Genomic DNA, 20773 nt, shown 5'->3' on the forward strand with positions numbered 1-20773 from the left:
TGTGTGCGTGCGTGCATGTATGTGTGTCGAGAGCCAGTAGATTGTGAAGTGCCTTGCTGAGAGGTTAGCTGGTCTACACGCAGCTGATTGCAAAGGCTCTGCCGACAGCCAGGAGAGCCTCTTATCACCCAGCAGAGCACACAGGGAGCGCAGGGAAACGTGTGCAGCGAACACACTGATTACACCCACTGTCTGAGCCCACGGTGCTTTCTCACACAGCTTTTTTGGAAAGAAGACTCCTGTTGCATGGCAGTTTCACCCATACCAGGTTTTACTAGGAGCTTGATTAACCTTAGTGTATCAGTAACAAGCTCAGATGTGTCTTATTAAACCAGGGATGGATAAAACTGCTATGCAATCGGGTCTTATTTCCAACCTGTTAACTTGTGTCTTCTACAATACCTTTATCTTCTTGTGATGTAAAATATTCTTAACTTTTTAAACTGGACTTTACAGCCACTGCAGAGCTGCATGGACAGACCCTGTAGCAGAAGAGCTTGGCAGTGTTTTCACCAATCAGACAGACCACACAGCAACATCCTCTTTGTGTACACAAACATACATCACTGTTTAAAACAAGCCTCCCTCTCAGACGCAACACCCAGACTTACAGCTTCTGTGCCCTGCCCTCCCCAAATTCTTCAGCTCTAACTAACTATTAAACCTCAATGCTCCCCCCTCCCCCCTTCCCCCTCCAGTCCGTCAGCTCAAACCACTAAGCCACAGTGCCGTTTGTGTGTTTTTTTGACATTCCAGTCTATTATTAAAACACCCTTGCCTTGTTGCACAAGCATTGGCCATGCCTGTATTTTTCTTGCTTTGCCAGCGCTAGTATAACTATGTATGCAAGTCTTGGTTAAGGAACTAGAGTCCCCACAACACCCCAAGATCCAGCCCCTTCCGGCCAAATGAAGTTAATGCTGATCTAATCACTCATAGGTAGAAGATGCAGTAACACCAAATAAAACAAGAATTTCAGAAAAGCTTCTTAAATGAAAACACCTGGCAAAGTCCTTGAATATGGAAGACATTGATGAAGCTAATCTTTTTTCCCCAGTTTTCTTGCCAAAAGAGTTTTTTTTTAGTTTTTGCTATCAGTTTGCTTGTGTGAGTTACCTTCAGACTCACAGAAAGACACATGGCAAGCATTATTCTGCAGCGTCTAGTCCTGAAGTATAATCGTTTCGAAATTAAACAAAGCGACAACCATGGTTACAGACAGACAACTGTGGGGTCAGGTCTGGAAGCACTGTAAAAAAAAAAAGGCAGCCTCTGGTTTTAAATTCTCAGTATTTAGTTACTGGGCTTGATAATCCACTTTTAGGAGCAACAGAAAAACAGTTTGCGCAAACAGAGCAAGAATAAGTTAGAATAAGAGAGAGAACAAAAGAAAGAAATGAAGATTGCTTAAAGCTGACGGAGGTCTCTAAAAATAATGGAAAAAGGAGAAAGACAGACATCCAGCCTGCAGACACGTCTTCTAAATCACCCATACTTTTGAGGTGAAGTCGAGAAAGATCACCCCTGCATTGCTTGAAGCTGAAGTTCATTGAGAGAGAGACACAGAGAGAGAAAAATAGCTGAAGTGTGTGCACACGCACGCAATCTCACAGACACTTAACTCCAAACCCACAGCCTGACACCTGCCTGCCAGGCACCCCTCACTCCCGAGACGCTGGAGCTTCCTCCCAGTGGCAATCCCAATATTTACACACTGGGGAAAAACAAACGAGGCCCTCTGGAGCTGGCATCACACCAAAACCAACCACCCCACCCCTCCCCACTCTACCCTCCAGTCCCTGCATTCTCCCCCACTCCCTCCCTTTGCGTTTCTCACTCTCTCCCAATTCAAATGGAATCACTGGTTAATTACATCTGCAATCAAAACTTGCATTCCCTTTGCTATTCAACCATTGCAAGCATAGCCTAGCGATTCATTGAATCAAATGCTCTGTGTGATTAAAGCGAAATTGTACAGACACAATCACATCAAGATGTTATCACTGTAGTGAGAGAAGCGGCAAACAAGCAGAGACAAACACGGAGAAGGAAGTCGGGCTAGCATTCCCCTCCTCACTCAGACACACCATATGGCAGTGCTGACAAGCCTGACTCTGTTCAAAACAGTCCTCCACGTGGTTCAGGAAAAGGGAACGCAGAGATACACAGAAAGACAAAGAAAGAAGAAAAAAGATTTTAAAAAAACAGATCGTATCCAACCTCCAGGTACCTAATTATGTGTTAAACTCATTCCAATGGGCTTCCTGCAATCAGACAATGTGACCTACAGCAAATGTAAAAGATGAACTCCTAAATATTGAGCAGGAGGGAATTGTGTCACTGATGTACAGACAGATTCCACAAATTGTGCAGACTGGTAAAGAAAGTCATTATCAAGTTAAAAACAACTGAATGGAAAATAGTACTGACATGCTCCTCTATAGATTAAAACTTCCTGGTACCTGATCATGCATTAAACTCACTCCAAAGACCTACAGCATACGCACACTACGCCAATCAGGTCACTAAGGCGTCAAGATCGTACGCTAAGGAATGACTGTACCAAGTTCCAGAGGATAGTAAGACCATCTAAGATTGTGGCTACAAAAATGTGTATCAAACAAGGAAATTACACAAATCAAATAAACAAACAATACCTTCTGCTCCGGTTTTCAAATATTCTGCCGCTTTAAGGCTAACGAACGCAGCTCAGTCCTCATTGTAGGGATGGAAATAAGACTGCTATTGCATAATAGTGTGGCTCATTCCTGGTTTTACTAGGAGTTTCATAAGACACACCTGATCTTGTTACCTACACACTGTGGCTAATCAAGCTCAAAATACAACCTGGAACGGGTGAAACTTCTGGGCTATAAGAGTCTTACTTCCATCCTTGTCACTTTTTTTCAGTGTGTGTGTGTGTGTGTGTGTGTGTGAGAGAGAGAGAGAGAGAGAGAGAGTGTGCAGGGCTGCTAGCTCCGATGCCTACAGTAATTGCTCTGATCTTATCTCTGCTGCCTCTCCATTGTGAGTGATATTGATTTCGCAGACTGCGGCTCTCTCAAAAACAGCTTTAGTGAAGACCGTCGCTATTGTAATCTCTGCTCACTACATGACGAGCCGCTCTCCAAAACACCAGGGATGGGAATAAGACTCCTGTTGCATAGCAGTTGCACCTACTCCAGCTTTAGCCACAGTGCATAGGTAACAAGCTCAAGCACAACTTTTCAAACTTATAGTAAAACCAAGAACGGATCAAACTGCTATGCAATGAAAGTCTTTTCAATATATTTAATTCCCAATTTCCTTAATTAGACACCTGGGAGGAGGACACTTGCCCTCATCAGTTCATCTCTTTAATTTGAATAATCTGCAGCAAGCCTAATCCTAACCCTATCCATCATCAGTTTAATCTCTTTATTGTGAATAATCTGCAGCACTGGTACAGTAAATCGCTGTGCAGAAACTGGAGATGCTGCAAAAGGCACAGTGCTACTTTCTCCCTTGCTTTGATTCTTCAATTCAACCCTCACTCAGGGTCCCCTGCTGCTTGGATACCAGGCAAAGCTCCCCAATCTATTAAATAACCCAATTAAAACCTCCTCCACCTCCGAGCTGACATTTCCAGCAGTGCTGGCTCAGACCACCACAGCCCCCTGGGAGTGGGAGTATGATCCACATGTAAGAAATAAACCTGACAACTAACAAACAAAGCATCCCCTTGGAACAACTCAGAGGTGTGCAACCCTGCCGGGCAAGCACGCACGCACCCACCTCTCCTCCCTCCCTCTGCATCTTCGTAATGAAGTCAGAGGTATGCAACCCTGCCGGGCGAGCACGCATGCACCCACCTCTTTCCTGCCTCCCTCTGCATCTTCGTAATGAAGTCAGAGGTATGCAACCCTGCCGGGCGAGCACGCATGCACCCACCTCTTTCCTGCCTCCCTCTGCATCTTCGTAATGAAGTCAGAGGTGTGCAACCCTGCCGGGCGAGCACGCACGCACCCACCTCTTTCCTGCCTCCCTCTGCATCTTCGTAATGAAGTCAGAGGTGTGCAACCCTGCCGGGCGAGCACGCACGCACCCACCTCTTTCCTTCCTCCCTCTGCATCTCCGTAATGAAGTCTGAGGTGTGCAACCCTGCCGGGCGAGCACGCACACACCCACCTCTTTCCTGCCTCCCTCTGCATCTTCGTAAATGTCAAATATCAGAAATGTCTACAAGGCAAAACAAAAATATAAAAGACTCCCATTGCAGAGTGTTTGAGCCATTCCAGGTTTTATATTTGTTCCGCTAGTATTATGATCCCATAAAGACTGGAAAACCTGCTCAAACTCCTGGCTCCTGATCATTTCAATAACAGACTTCATTGAGGGGAGTTCTGTAACCCAGGACTGGGTGCAGCAGGGCTGGTGTGAGTTTCTAACCCACAGCGTTTCACTGCTAAGTTCGTAAGTGAGAGGAAGTCTTGTTAGGGATTTCTTTCCTTGTTAAGCAGCAGCAGCAGTAATTCAATTCCCAGGGAGTCTGGCAGTCCCAGCCGCAGTGCCAATCCTAACAATCTGATCACTGCGCAGTATTGATCTCTAGCCTCTGATTCAAATCACTGAAGATCCCTAACCGAGCGGCATTGAAAACACAGCTATACTAAAATTAGCTGGTCTCGAAATCAAATAACCTCTCTTCACCACCACTTAGCTGGCATACCCTATACACACACAGACAGAGCAGGGTCTCCCACTGCACAGCAATACAGTCTTCCTGCCATCCGTATAGACACCCACGTTTGTTTACAGCGTTTGAGGACTTTGCTGCATTGACTCCTACAGTGTAGATTTCCTACTCTAAACTGCAAGGATCCTGAGGGGGGGGGGTTCACACAATAACACACAGATCAAAATACATGTTTGCACATTTCAGGGATGAGCCTGGTCAGTACTTGGATTGTAATGTGTTCAGATCTCAGCAACAGCAGGGACAGGCCTGGTCACTGCTTCCCTCCCTGCTGCCCTCTATCTGTAACATAACGGCATTGCTCCCCCACCATAACTACCTCTATCCATCAGTAACTGATCTCTCCATCCTTGAAGATGAATGTTAAATTAATGCAGAATATGACTGGCTCCCTCCCCTCCTCCCGCTGGTCCTACACACCAGTGAATCCATTCTAACCACTCAAGGAGGACAGCTAGGGGTCATCATCGTCATGATCTTCAGTATCACTGTGGTCTGTCACAGGGGCCGAGGACGCACCGATCAGTGAGACTCAAAAAAAATGAACTAATCACCAGGGGCCTCATCTCTCTCTCTTAAATCAGGCATCCCTAGGGGGGAGCTCCAATCCTGTTAAGCAATTAGCTGCTGGGGACAAATGGACAGCTCTGCAAGTCTCCAGAGGACCACACCAGCACAGGGGACGTGTTAGCCAGCATCCCAAGGCGATGAGATCTCTTTAGATCAGGGACACCCGGGGATACTCCTCAGGAGCCACAGCCCTCCTCTAACCAAAGGCCTCTGCTGTCAGATACTGTGACAGAGATCGAATGATGCTTGGTGTTAGATCTCCCTCCCGATCTGTGAGGACACTAGATAAAGGCAACAGAGTACCCTGGACTAAAAGACATGGCACTTTATTTCCGTGGGTAGGTGGAAGTCGGCCGGCTAGAAAAGGGACGGAGCTATGGTACCCGAACTCAATGATCCGGACAGGACACTGCATGGCATCAGCGGATTGGAGAAGCAGATGTGCTCGTTAACCAAGGGGTCACGAGGGAGGGTATGAAACGGGGGCGTGGCAAAGTAATCTCTTCCTTTGCAAATGGTTGGATTTGACCTTGAAGGAATACCGTGAGTGTTTGTTTTGTGTTTGTTAGTGTAGGCTGTAACTGTTGTTTGTCTCACTAGACTCCCAGAAACACGATCCGGAGCTGAAGCGCAAGCCAGCATCAACCTGGACATCACTTTCACCCCAGCATTTCAAGGAGAACTGTAAATTGCGCCACTAGCTCGTAATATCACGTCACTGTCTTGTGTTTAGTGTGGGTGTGTGTAAAAATTGGACTTTTGTTTGCAGGTGAAACCCGGGGATCACAGTTAAAACACGCCGCTGTATCACTCCAACATTTATTATTTACTGGTGTTTGTCTTTGGCCTCTGGACATTATCATTCATTAAATAAAACACCCTTGCACCCGAAAGCAATTGTCTGCGTGACTAATCTGCTCTGCACTGCACTCACCTGTATTCACTCACCACTTTGCCACAGATAGAAAATGCAACTACCTGTCTGTCCCTCTCCATCTCCATCTCCTACCACCCCTCTCCTCGATGTTTGAACGCTATCCTGTTTGAATCTGCAGGTGCAGTTACTCTACTTCAGCAGCTCATGTCTTTTTTTTCTGTAGCTTCATACTATTTTGTTGGTTCGCAACCAACAGAGTCAAACATCTTTCCTTTTTTTGGCTCTTTCCCTCCTGCAGGTCGGAGAAGGCTTTCGTTTTCTCTCCTTGTGTCTGCGTGAGACAGATGGAAATGAAGATGAAACAGATGGAAATGAAGCTTTACTGCTTTACTGGAGAAACAGACTGCTGATAATCCACCAGTGATAGACACATGCCTCGCAGAGAGAGAGAGAGGACACACATTTTTTTTAAAAAAGGGAACGTTTCTTACTGTACTGGGGATCTGAGAGCCAGCAAATTCAATACAGTCTAGGCAGACAGCTTCAAGTTGAAATTTTATTGCAAATTCCCAGCAAAGAGATTGACCCCCCCAAATGCATCTATTGGTCCTTCGATTAAAAATCAGAGTTACAGTCTGCCGCGTAACTCCAAAGCTGGTAAATAAACAAAGCTGAGAAAATGCTGCCCCCCAGTACATCAATGTACTTGTGAGAAAACAGTAATTACAACAGGATCACAGCTCCCGAAAGAGAGACAAGAGATTACGTATCTTAAAAACAAACAAAACTAAAAAAAAGCAGCAAATAACCGGAGCTCCTTGTCCAGAGAAGAAACGTTCCTTATCGCAGGGTTTAAAACGCAGACTGAGTTTTTCCACCCACTGAAGATATTGCATAAAGCAGCCTGCACCGTGTGGAAAGACGAAGGAACGGGCGGAAACGCCTGCCGGCTTGAAGTAGCGTCACAAGCAGGCAGAGCTGGTTAGAGCCAGGAGGCAGTGCAACACATTATCCCATTATTGATTTTGCTTTGCTTTAATTAAACATTCATTCATCAATTAAATAGCCCTGGTGCCTGATTTAGTCCATCACACCTATTTATTATATTAACAGCACAGGCCCTTCATTCAATTGTATCTAAAGGCTTTTGTGAAAAGTCCACTTCTTGCTTTTTAATATTACAGTTTTCTCAATGCATTGTATTACAGTAGGCCCTTCATTTCAAGTCTTTCTTGAAGAGTCTACTCGCTTGCCTCGTGCTTTTGAAAATGCTTTGGTTATTGTTGTCGATTAGCTGTCCGATATTCGGCTGCACCTCCAGTTACAGGGGCTGACTTATTAAAAGCTGTCAATACACCTCACACAGCCCAGCGCACCTGGCAATAGCACACAGCTTCATTAGCACCTCCACAAGCCTTTCTTCAAGCAGCAGGGATGGAAAACAAGACACCCATTCCAGTTTTTACTACAAGTTTGATTAGCCACAGCGTACAGATAAGAAGCTCAGATGGGTCTTGTTAGACTTGTAGTGAAACCAGGAATGAATCAAACTGCTATGTAATGGAAGGCGTGTTTCTGTCCCTGAAGAACAGACAAGCCAAACTAACCTCTACACTCACTCTGCAGTAAATCTATAAGAAACTTAAACATTTTGACTCGCTCAGCATCTCAGACTTCAAAACACCTGTCAAAGGAATTGACTGTGTTCCCACTTTACAACGCTGTAGGTTGAGAGGTAAAATACTGTGCATGTTCCAACTACAACAGCAGTGTAGCATAATGGTAATATGGGTCAAATGTTAGCCAAGACCATAGCACACTATAACCTGCTCCACGCTATTAAATGCTGCCCTTTCCCCGCTTCCCCCTGAACGGGGTCCCGCCTCCTCCCAGCTCGGTCACAGCTCTGCTTTCTCTCAATGCGCTCCCAGCAGGAGGCAGTTCTCTTGTTCCATCACCCCTGCTTCTCTCCTCCACCATCTTTACTGCTACTTCTTTCTCTCTCTCTACCATCCTTACCCCCCTCCTCTCTCTCTCTCCCCCTCTGTGTTCACTGACAGCACGATTACAGCTCTCTCCGTGACTCAGCTGCACACATCACAGACACAAAGAGACACTCCACACTGAAGGAGACAGGAAGACACATTCACACTGTGCCATCTCTCAGGGGAGAAACAACAAAAAAAACAAATTGCCATCCTTTCTAGAATCTGTCTGCATCACCAGATTTGTGTCCGTACTTACTCCTATGTAGTCATCAATTAAATATTTACAGAACAGACACTGTGCGAAGCTGTATCATTTAGGCATCACGTTATCAAGGCATGGGTAAATTCCTGCTGTTTCTTTTGCAGTTATTTTTACACTCCGTTCACGGATTCATTCACGCACCTTGACCCCGTGCAGCTGTTATTTGGAATCCCTGTGGTTGCGGCGCTTCAGTGCAGCCCTGGGTTTCAAGTTGTCTTGCCTGAGGAGTTCCAGTCTAAAGCAATCAGGCCGTCAGCAAACTGAAGCGCGCCTCCGTCGCTGACCCTGCGCGGGTCTCACAGCCTAGCGATGATTCAGGAGGCTGTTCACAGTCCAAGATGTTCATGGGTGACGTTTTCACAGCAGACAACTCATCACAATACAGGAACCAGGCAAGCACAAGACTGAGAAGCTGCGTGTAAGCCTTCCAGCCACCATCTCCACAAACCCCAGCGCTGGCTGCAGGTCTATTCTTCTATTACATGTTTGTTGTGCTGCAGAACATTACAAGTCTACTGCCGAGGAAAGTCATAGCATCACCTCTCTCTCTCAATGCCTCTGCAACGGAGCTCTCTCTGCACTGCAATCAACTCAACAAGAGAGGGAACGGACCCCTATTGCATAGAAGTTTCACCCATTCCTGGTTTTACTAGGAGCCTGGTTAGCCACAGTATATAGGTAGTGTTCTGCATTTCAGTTTTTTCAGAATTCTACAGGAATTCTTTTTCTTTTATTTATTTATTTTAATTGAACCTTGGTTTTATACTGATTTATACACAATTTTTTGTCTAGTATTCCCTAGACTATTTTTTTAGGAAATACACACTATTTTGATTAAAACGCTGTTTTATTTTGACTCGAACATTGCAATAAGCAGCTCTACACTGTATCCTAAGATACAGCAAGTATGTTTAGACAGAGGATCAAATAACGCTCAAACGTCGCATATGATTGGTTCTCTCTTGCTTCACAAACACATTATCACCTCATTCTTGGCCAATGGCCAATCAACGTCCGATTGTGGCAAGTGCTGGGTGTGGCAACTAGCTTGATCAAAAACTAAATTGAAATACATACACGGAAATATAATATTCTGGAGTGGATAAGGAACGGGGAGAAAAAAAATTATGAATATTCAAAAGATACCAATGTTTAGAAGAAAAGCCAAATAGCACAAAATGTTGATGCTTAGTTGGTAGGCATTCACGGAAATGGTACGCATTCATGAAAATGTCCAGTGTGAATTTTGGCGCATCTCCCAGTGGCTTGTCCAGTTCTGTCCATTTTCATTTTATGATTTCAAGGTGAATAAACCTGACTCGCTTTGTGCTGATGTCCCGTTCATACCTTCTGCAGACACATTCACAAAGTACCAGCTAACCTGGGAAAACGTGGCCACGACTTGCAAATTCTGCTTCATCAAACAACCCAGGGATATTAAACTTAAATCAGAAACCAGAACAGCTAGGCATCATATTCCTGTGTATACCGGGGTTCATTTCCCGATGTTTCTATTAAAAACACATTACCGATTTTATGCCTGTTTCAACATATGTAAAATAAACAACAAAATATTCCCGGGAAATTAGTTGAGATAAAAAAACAGAACACTGTGTACAGGTAACAAGCTTGGACATGTCTTATTAAATGCACAGCAAAATCAGAAACTGCTATGCAATGGGAGTCTTATTTACATCCCTGTATGTTCTGTGCATTCCCGTATTTCTGGAGAGGGTGGGTGCGGGGTCTATGACATGACTGGCTGTCAAGGCCACCGCACACAACACGGTCTATAGCGAGAAAAAAACAAATAATTGTAAAGCTAAAGTGTTTTGGATAAAAAATTAAAAACACCATAATTCGTCACAGTATCCTTTTGTAGGTTAAAGGTCACAGAAGAGAAAAAAAAAAGGCTGCTTCTCCCCTCTGCCCCCCCATCCCACAGCTGCAGCTCACCCCCCTCCAGCTCAGTGAATATTTCACATTTTTTTCTTTCACTCATGTTTCCCTCCAAACACAAACTGAACAGAACTGCCTTAGAGGGGAGGAGAGCGATGCGTTGTCATGGGCACACAAACACATACTTTATTAATAAACACTGATTCTTCAGTTTGGTTTAAAACACACAAAAAAGTCTATGGTGAGTGCAATCTATACATGTTCCTTCAAAAAGTAAAATATTACTATTATTACCATTACAATATTTACCGTATTACTTCAAATTGGCGCCGCCTTCGAATACGTCCCTTGTATTGACGCCACAGTCATATCAGCTTTATAATAGAGGCCACACTCGAATAAACGCCGCTATCAAAGAAACATTAAGGTATTTTTTCTATCCCTACTAAAAAAAACACACACAGTAAACAAAAACACACAATATTGACTATGTACATGTAACGCCCCCGAAGAGACAGGAGACTCAATCTGGCACGTAAATTACAAACTAATGTACACACACACACACACATAATAAGCACATTTTACTTTACGGTAGTACAGTACTGAAAGAAAATGCAAAATAAACTCTGTACAGAACAGTAGCCCTTCTGAAGTTCTTAAAGGTGGTTTTGTTTTTAGTTCAATTGTAATTCCTGTACAAATAAAAACAATGTGCTTACTATCTACGAGAAGATTTTTTCTTCGGTTTCTCTTGCAGAGAAATTACAAACAAGCAAGTTACAGTGAGAAAAAAAATAACCAACTAGGATATACTGTAGTTTTTTTTACAGAAATCAAGCCGATATTCTGAGGTAATTTTTGGTGCAGAAAAACAACTACGTCCCACTCTTGGATTTAACTGCCACACCAGCATTGTCCCGCCCCTTAATAACCAATACACACTCCTGATTCGCTGGTACAGTACTCCCCTGACCTTCCAACTCCCACCTAATAGGCTCTTGGTAACTGTCACCGATAAATGTGCTGTAGTTAAAGTAGGTTAGCCACACACGCTGCTACATACAGGTAGGCTACTGTATTACAGAAAATAAGAAACCACGATACTTCTAAAATGTCATAATTCATGTAATAAAATATTGCAGTGTTTGAAAATTGTATTATTAATAAAGGCCATCCTCGTTTAAGAGCCGCAGTCATTCTGATCAATTTAAAATAAACGCTGTGGCGCCAAATTGAAGTAATACAGTATTTATTTATTTTTAAATAGGGTTAATACAGCCTCTCTGAAACAGTCCACACAGCCAGCAACAAATTCAGGCAGGAGAAGCGTTCCCCTGCAGTCCTATGGGTCTTAATGTACGTTGCTTAGCAGTTTGAACACAGCTGTGCAGTGCTCTTTCCATTAGACCTCTACTCAGCTGTGCAGTGCTGAGTGGAGTGCTCGCTCCCATAAAACCTCTACACAGCTGTGCAGTGCTGAGTGGAGTGCTCGCTCCCATAAAACCTCTACACAGCTGTGCAGTGCTGAGTGGAGTGCTCGCTCCCATAAAACCTCTACACAGCTGTGCAGTGCTGAGTGGAGTGCTCGCTCCCATAAAACCTCTACACAGCTGTGCAGTGCTGAGTGGAGTGCTCGCTCCCATAAAACCTCTACACAGCTGTGCAGTGCTGAGTGGAGTGCTCGCTCCCATAAAACCTCTACACAGCTGTGCAGTGCTGAGTGGAGTGCTCGCTCCCATAAAACCTCTACACAGCTGTGCAGTGCTGAGTGGAGTGCTCGCTCCCATAAAACCTCTACACAGCTGTGCAGTGCTGAGTGGAGTGCTCTTTCAAGTAGACCTGCAGTGTTGAAATACTGTGAAACTGAACCCTGTCCCAACTTCCCTCCAGCCCTGCTCCGCTTCAAATCCAGCCCAGTGCTCTCTCTACAGGAAGCAGTGCTGCCAGGCCTTTCCTTCACAGAGTACTAAGAGGAAAGTCATTAGTCCAATCCTCTGAGAAATATTTACATTAAAAATAAATAAATAAATAAGACAGCACTGCAGTTACTAAGCAGCACTGGATTCAGTTAATTAGTAAAGCAGCTGGCAGAGCAGAGTAGAGATAAACAGTGAACACTTGAGGAAAGCACCATTTCTATGAAGGGTGGGGTGTTTACTGCTTTGACATTCATTTGTATCATGGAGTAGAGCTGTAGCTCTCTCACAGGGCACCACCATTTCACCCCCCCCCTCCCCCTCCTCATGTTTGGAAACCACTGACCCAGACACCCCCGGTAGCATTAGACGCTCATTGTTAACCATTTTTGGGTTAATTCCCACAGCCCGAAGCTATCGAAAGAGAGAACAAGAGCCGTAATCAAGCGAGCGCTATCCACACACAGAAGCATGACCCAAATATTTACCCTCTCTCACAGCCCTGTCTCTGTGCTAAATGGAGCCGATCGGAAGCCCCTTTACATAACTTACTGGCCTCGCAGACTACAAACACACAGAGGAGTCGGGACTGACAGCCCCAGGGTGAGATTCAACATTGCAACAATACCTCGCTGTTTATTTAACCCGCTGTTTATTTAACCCTTTCCACCCAGCCCGGCAGGCACTGTCTACTTCAGTGGAGAGCTTGATGGGGAAAGGGTTAACTCGGGCCTGAGAAAAGGAATGCATGGTTTAATGTTTCCATGGGAAAGAGAGGTTAAATGGAGGAGATATCCCAAGTTTAGCTCTGCTGAGCACCCTGGGATGTGTAGTTCAAAAGCAGCTTTCAATCAGTAATGGATTGCAATGTTTTTTTTTTTTTGTTTTTTTTTACAATTAGGAGTTTAAAAGGGGAGGGGTTAAGCTTGTTACACCTGCCAATGTACACCAGGTGAACTGCTAACAAGGCCTGCTTTTGTGAGTTTTTAAATGGAAAGGAGTATGAATTTGGGTTTTCATGAAAATGAAAAATGGTGAAGTACTGACATAATGCACAGACATAAGAAACGCTTTAAGAGGTGTTCGAGTCCCTACACACGTATGACACACGGCTTGTGATGGTTTCCATGGAGACAGCAGGGTTGCAGTCAGGTCAACAGGTAAACATGAGCAGCAACATGAAAACAAGCTTCCTTTCTTCCTGTCTGTCAGTCTGGGACTGTACCGCAGAATCTGATCTGATCTGTGTGAAAGAGCAACACATCCTCTCTAGCATGGCTAGCAGGGTGAACTGCACTGTGGACAGCAGACAAAGTAAACAATTTGCTACAGTCTTAGGAGCTGGAAAATGTTTGAATTTGAAGATGTGGAATAAAATGAAAACACTGTAACAATTTTTTTTTTTTTTTTTTGTTCCTGGGTAGTAAGTGTTATTTCCTAATTGCTTATGCCTCAAAAGTATAGAAAATTGCTATTATTCCCCACAGTATAATCGTAAATCTCGAAAAACTACTCACTTCTAAATCTTTTGTAGTCATCTTTGTATTACTTTAGTATAAATACATGTTAATTTGGATTCATATGTTGTTTTTTTCTGACTTTATGTGAACGAAAAGACACACATTTGCCTGTTTTCCCATTGGAAATAGTGTTATTTTGAAACATCACTGTCCTGGTCACAAAAGCAAAGTTTGTGTGGAATAATAGCCATTTTCTATACTTTTGAGGCATAAGCAATTAGGAAATAACACTTACTACCCAGGAACAAAAATTGTGTTACATAGTGAAATCAATGAGTCAAACGTTTGAAAGCAAAAACACACAAAAGAACCCCAAACTGTGACTACTGAAGTCTTTGCCAACGTATTTCCTGGTAGAGCACAGAGACCGACAAAGACGACATATTCCTTTGTTTGACTTTATATCAAAGCGAAAACCTGCAGAGGAAGGAATGCATGTAAAATGGGCACGTCTCAAAAAGGTAGGGTAGGGTGCACATTAAAATAGGGAGTGTTGGTTTCTAGCTTAAAACATTTTTAAACCAATCCATGAATTCACATTAATGCTGCCCATGCAGGACTGTCATAATGAGCTTGCCTGATTGACTAACACTGTTATGATAAAGTTTAAAACAGGCAGACAAGCCAATACAGATGCATACACTCCCCCCACACTGCTCCACAGCATGCTCAGTCTCAATCAGAGGCAATAAGTGCTGGTTTCCACGAGCCAAGAAAAAGAAATCTACGTGAGAAACTTCAATTACAGCATCAGCAACTCCCAGGGACCTCTCCACCTGCTGCACAGGGGCAATCTGTTCCAATTCACCCCGGGGCATGAATGACAGCCCTCTAATCACACATGATGGTCTGTCAGAATCACAAGCCCCACCAGGAACTCCATTTAAACCGATCACTTAGCGTACAGACTATGAAGGTCTAAGTGCATTCCAAGCATTCAGGAGACATTAACTTTGATTGGACGTATAGAACACTGTCCCTAGTTCTGTTATACAGGGAGGATAAGACCACTCCGATTGCTCACAGTAGTGGTTTGATCCAATCCTCATTGAGTTTAACAATGCACACCTGAGCTTGTCACCTACACACTGCAGAAAACCTGGAACTGCTATGCAAGAGGAGTCTTATTTCCATCCCTGATATACACACCATGTTTATCCTTGTGCAGGCTCAGCAGCAGTCAATATTCACCACATTAACAAGCTTCCTGAACACAAGAGATAAAAGCTCTGTAAAACTGCACATGGTTTTTTGTCTCAATTCAAACACCTAAAAAGTAATGCTGGGACCAATGCGAATATTTGAACAAACGCTGCTTGAAAGGTATCGGGTGACAAATGACCATGCTTGTATTCGTCCATATAACAAAATTCACACATGACTGGAAAAGGAAACCAATGCATACTGATCACTGTGTATCCACAATATCACACAAAATTGATTTTTGACTCCAGTCTACAAAAGAATGCATTAGGTATTTGACTGCACTTTAATTTGAATATCTCTCTGTGTTCTTTGCAATCTACAGGGTCCCTGAACTCAAACACCAGAAAAATATAAAAGTCTTCCTGTAAATATTTGGTCAGCAGAATCTTATCAGCTGGAAATATTTATCCATCCTCAGCATGCACATTGCAGCAAAAAAAAAAAAAAAAAAAACCCTCTCTAGATACTACTCTAAGTGGATGTATGGGAAACGCAATGATACGACTATGACAGTCCCATTAACTGTACATAACCCTACCTGGGTTACACTAGCCCTGCCGCATCCAGTCCTGGGGCTCGGAACTCCTCTGCTCTATTCTGGAACCCTGCTACTTAAGTCTTTCGGTTGCTTTGTTGTAAATCAAACAGTGTATGTATGCCTCTGTGTACATGTCTGAGTATGAGTGAGACTCTGTGTGTCTTTGTCCAGAGTGGGAATGAATGTTTCAAACAGAGCTGTTAAAAGCAGGCGAGACCACGCAGACGGCTCCCTCTCGTCAGTGGCAGTGGAAATTTCCATACTACTGTGCACCGCCACCTGTTTTTCATTCAATGCAAACGTACAATTGCAATCCACAGGCAAGAACCTCAGCCTCCAGCACACCCATCACTGTCTAAAGCGCTCTTCACACCCCCACCCTCTGCAGTAGCTCTGTATTAATCCCACACATCTTTTCCCTGTATCCAAGTTACACACAGGCTCCACTGTCGTACAGGCTGTAGTCTGTTTTCTCCTTTTCTCCCCCTCCTCCCCTCTCTCCAAACCACACACACACACACACACACACACAAACCTGCCTGCGACAGGAGAGGCCATTCCATATTACCAACACAGCTCACAGCACCACAGTGATGTACACACTGATACAGACAGACAGACCGCGTACACACACACACACACACACACACACCTATATTTGTGGGGACTTCTCACTGACTCTCACTATATTTTTATTTACTATTTCTAACTCCAGTCAGACAAAACTCCATACAGGGAGAAACTCGACAACAAACTAAATATTTTGGCACTTTTTTTTTTTAAAGGCATATTTAGTTCTTCAAAACGTGTTTTACAAAGTGGGGATGTCCCCAAACTGTTGTTTTTTCAGGAGTTACTATCTTTGTGAGGAAATTTTCAAATGCTGTCCGCTCATTGACAGAAATACCTGCCCACACACACACACAGTGACAGACGCATGCAAAGCTGGCGATTTTAATCAGTTCGAGTATAAGAAACATGCAGCCTCCTACTGTACTGAAACTAATCCATAACTAGCGCTACATTTCAGGTGAAAAAAAAGAACACAAAGCCCTTGAATACAATACTCCCTGCTCGAGGCCAGCTGCTTTCTCGTGCTTTGGCCACAGGTTCGGGTGTGTTCTGATCAGCAGGTACAGAATGTAATCACTGCACTGTTTCAGTGCTGCTGCAGAAGCAGGTCCTGTATTGCATTTGCCTGCTGCACAGCGTGTCTTCACAAGCCTGACTGAGACAGACACAGTGCTAGCGAGTATTGGAAACAAGCCAGTCTCAGGGACCAACATACCTGGGTGGTCTTTGAACCCTCAATGAGTGGTAAACCCAAAGTCAAACAGACAAACACAGCCCCTCCACTCGCTGACACTGAACACTTCCCCCAAGCCTGGAACAGCACTACGGAGACATTTACACAGTCAAATTCTCCTACAGATTATTTTACTCCAGATTATCAGATTGTTGGTTAACAACTAGAATTTTTTTTTTTTTTAAACTCTGTACTGAGATTTTAAACCGACACATCAGTTATATGGTGATGTGCAAAAGCAGCAACTAATATTATTTGCATTTACTTTTGCAATGCAACGCACAGGAATTTTAAAACGCAGTGATTGATATGTTCCACGTTAACATGCAGAAGTAACTCATTTTATCATTAGCGTTTAAGTAACTGTATAAAATGAGCAATAGAGCACTCCAGTCTAGACAAAATAATACAAGTATAACAAGTGGCTAGTGTTTGAACTCTGAGCCTTTAAACCTGTGTCTGTCTTGAATCAACATATAAAAAAAAAAGATGACAAAGCATTGATGTAGTGGGTCTTCACAGCCCTAGCGGAGACCCCAGCTGTGATTTACAGACACCCCCCTGGGTGGAAGAGGTCTGAGACAGAACAGGGTTACAGGTTATTATGACAGTATTAAGTTCTGCCGCTGTCTGGATCGCTAGAACAGTAACTCTGCTCAGGAAAACACAGTTCAGTGCTGCCCTTCTAGCCTGACTGGGCTGTTATTATAAACAGTGCCTTCCTCAATTCCAGCGGCAGGGTTGCTGAATGTTTGCAGGGATGGAAATCTGACTCCCATTGCACAGCAGTTTGATCCATACCTGGTTTTACTGGGACACACCTGAGTTTGTTAGTTATACACTGGGGCTGATCAAGCTCACAGTAAAACCTGGAGTGGGTGAAACTGCTGTGCAGTAGGAGTCTTATTTCCCACCCTGGTGTGTTATTTCTGGTAGCCCACCCTCTCTCACACCCGTTTATACGCTGTATGAGTGAGGACCACTTCACGAGAAGAAGAATAAGATACGAGAGGAGCGAGGGGGAAGCAACATTACGACGCGTTTGTTTTGGGACCCTTCGAAGTTATTTGGGCAAGACAGAGATCGTTACGCGGACTGTCGTATACGTGAATTGCGTCGACTTTTTTTTCGGCTAGTCGGTGTATAGAAGTGGGTTCACATGTTACTTTGTGTAGTGTGTTTCGGGGAGACGGGCCTGTCTTTGTTGGAGAGACACACGCACCTTCCGGGAAGTATCGCCGACGTCAGAATAGTTAGGACAATGGACCCTACGTCCCTACCTTTATTTCTGGGGTGACGTTTCAGACCTGACCAGAATGACGTTCAAGTTATTAGTTACATGGATGTGACGTGCTAATCAAGCTCGTAATAAAACCTGGAATGGGTGAAGCAGATATGCAATAGGGGTCTTATTTCCATTCCTGGGGATGCAGCAGTACAGAAATATCACGATATGATACGCATCACGACCTACAGGTCGCAATACACATCTAATACTGCGTCTATGTTGCATAACAGGATCCATTTAATGATGGAATATTTTAATAAAAGACAAGAAATGAGACTGGGAGAGTATGTATCCATACGAACTATAAAACACATGCATATTCTTCACTCAAGAACCATCTGGAGAACTGAAAGGAGTTGTGCTTTTGATCTTGTACCACAAACCAAACGAAACACACCTCTATTACAATGCAGAATCCACTGGTAAGGAAGTACAACGGAGCACTGACACACAGAATCATTACACCCCTATCTGTTACAGGAATGAATACAAAATGTTGGCCACTGAAAACAATTCACACACTACTCACTGGATGCCTGAACACTCAACAGTGAGAAGGGAGAACCAAAGGTTTTAAAATAACTTTTACAAAACTTAAGAGTCATGCAAACCCACCAAGCTGCCTATCCTTTGTTTCCATGTTTGTTTGTTTGTTTTCCTGAGTTGAAGCAGAGCTAACACGTGGTGCTCCTATCACCCCCCTGCTGCGACAGGTTGGGTCTGTCTGTCTAATGCATGACAGCAGTGCTGTAGTGGTAAATAAAAAAGAGGGCAAACTCATCTGTTTGGTGAAGTGGAACAGATAAACATGAACAGATACACTGCTATTGCCCCTTAGCCAACCACAGCCCTGCCATACAGTTATTTTCCCTCTCAGGTGCTGTTCACATCTGTACAACCACAGACCCGACGGTGCGCTTCACGTGGACAGTTCTGCAGGTGTCCTTACGCAGGCTAGGATGGAGGCAACTTGCACAGGTCCAGTGTGTCTAACAGAACATAAACAGCCAATCACAGAACACACAGTCCAGTGGCCACGCCCCCTGCTCAAGCCACAGTTCTGACAGAGCTCTCTCAGCTGTCAGTCTGGCACTAGCAACACAACACAGATGCTCACTGTTAAAATATCTTGTCTTTAACTCAGGATTTGCACATCACAGAAGCGGGTAAACTCTCTTTATCCCTTATATGAGAACTGGGTAAATGCTATATTGCCCAAATTAAAAGTGGGTAGACGCCATTTACCAGCGTATACCCTCGACTACAGCACTGCATGACAGAAAACTTCACGTAGCGGAAGCCTGCAGTGTGCCTTCATGCCTGCAACTAAAAGTACCTGACTGTAAACAGACTGGCAGTGCTGCACAAAACGCAGGATCCAATTCTTCAGCGCTCTCCACAGGGGACGGGCATGGGGATCTGGCTGACTTTCCAACAGCGTGAGCTTGTGTGGGTTGCTGTTCTCCAGAGTCCAAGAGAAGCAGCAATCACCACAAATCCACGGAGATCAGCAGTTTAAGTAGTTACAAGCAGGCAGACTACAGGAGTTCCTCTTGGAAGCTTTCTGGAAGTGAACTAGACAAACAGATATGCCTGTGTGTGTGTGTATATATATAAGATAGTTAGCTAGATAGACAGATAATCTCGTAGGGTACACATCATTGTCAACACATGGCGTTACAGGTCTGGTGCCGTTTACTGTGTCCATTGTGTTTGGGTAACACGCTATTATAATGATGGTATAACATCAAAGCGCTGCAGTGGTACACTGTTCCATTACTGTTGAAGCTTGCCGCCTCTCGTCTTTGATCTTTTTACCATCACCAAAGCCTCTTCTGCGATTATTCAGATTCCGCTTAGTTCAGTTCCCACATTCCGCCACACCACTAACATCCCCCGACAACTGCAATTTGCAAAACACAGCAATGATCCGCACTGTCTGCGGCGGTTGCTGTGTTTCTTTTGGACTGCGAGTAACTTGTTTTGATAAATCCAAAACACTCAATCCAGCGATGCTTTTTTTTTTAACACAGATTAAGTGTGCAATTATTCTCCATTACATACCATCGCCATCACTACTGACTATTCGCAAACTACAAATGTATCAGAAGACGGGTTTCAAAATGTTCTTAGAAAATAGTAGTTTACGTGAGTTGTTTTTTATTATTATTATTATTATTATTATTATTATTATTATTCAACCGTTCAACGAGAAATGGTAACTTTTGCATTTAGCGAACCCTCTAAAAACCAACAACCCCTTTCACATTTTCTGCTGCCTCCCTCGCACCGTTTTTTTTTTTTTTTTACTGGCAGTGTATCTCTCTCTCAATCCTAAATTCCTAAAATCATGATGTATATTCAGTCAGACAGCCACACAATCAATCAGTCAATCAATCAATGAATCAATCCCTCGCCCTCTCCCTCTCCCTCTCTCAACATCATTACAGCACCAAAACCGGCGGTGTTTTAACAATACAAATACAGAAGTAAATAAATAAATAACTCACCGATCGTCTTGTTTAAAAACAAACCAACAAACAAAACATCCACCCACCGAAAAATATCCAAGCTTCCAAATTATGTTTAAAAAAAAAACCCAAACAAACAAACGAAGTTTAAAAGCACACAGATACCAGAGCTCACAGTTCCGCCATCTTCATTC

General features: G+C 43.8%; 1 protein-coding gene across 1 annotated transcript in view; it reads right to left on the reverse strand.

Moving 5' to 3' along the window:
• The window catches only part of LOC121325535 (bifunctional heparan sulfate N-deacetylase/N-sulfotransferase 2-like), a 44394-nt gene extending 23621 nt beyond the window's left edge, over nt 1-20773 (reverse strand). Inside the window, exon 1 of the mRNA XM_041268166.1 lies at nt 20619-20773. The gene's annotated coding sequence lies outside the window, so the exon portion shown is untranslated. The remainder of the gene's footprint in view (nt 1-20618) is intronic.

The sequence above is a fragment of the Polyodon spathula genome, chromosome 13, assembly GCF_017654505.1.
Source record: "Polyodon spathula isolate WHYD16114869_AA chromosome 13, ASM1765450v1, whole genome shotgun sequence".
Taxonomy (NCBI): Eukaryota; Metazoa; Chordata; class Actinopteri; order Acipenseriformes; family Polyodontidae; genus Polyodon; species Polyodon spathula.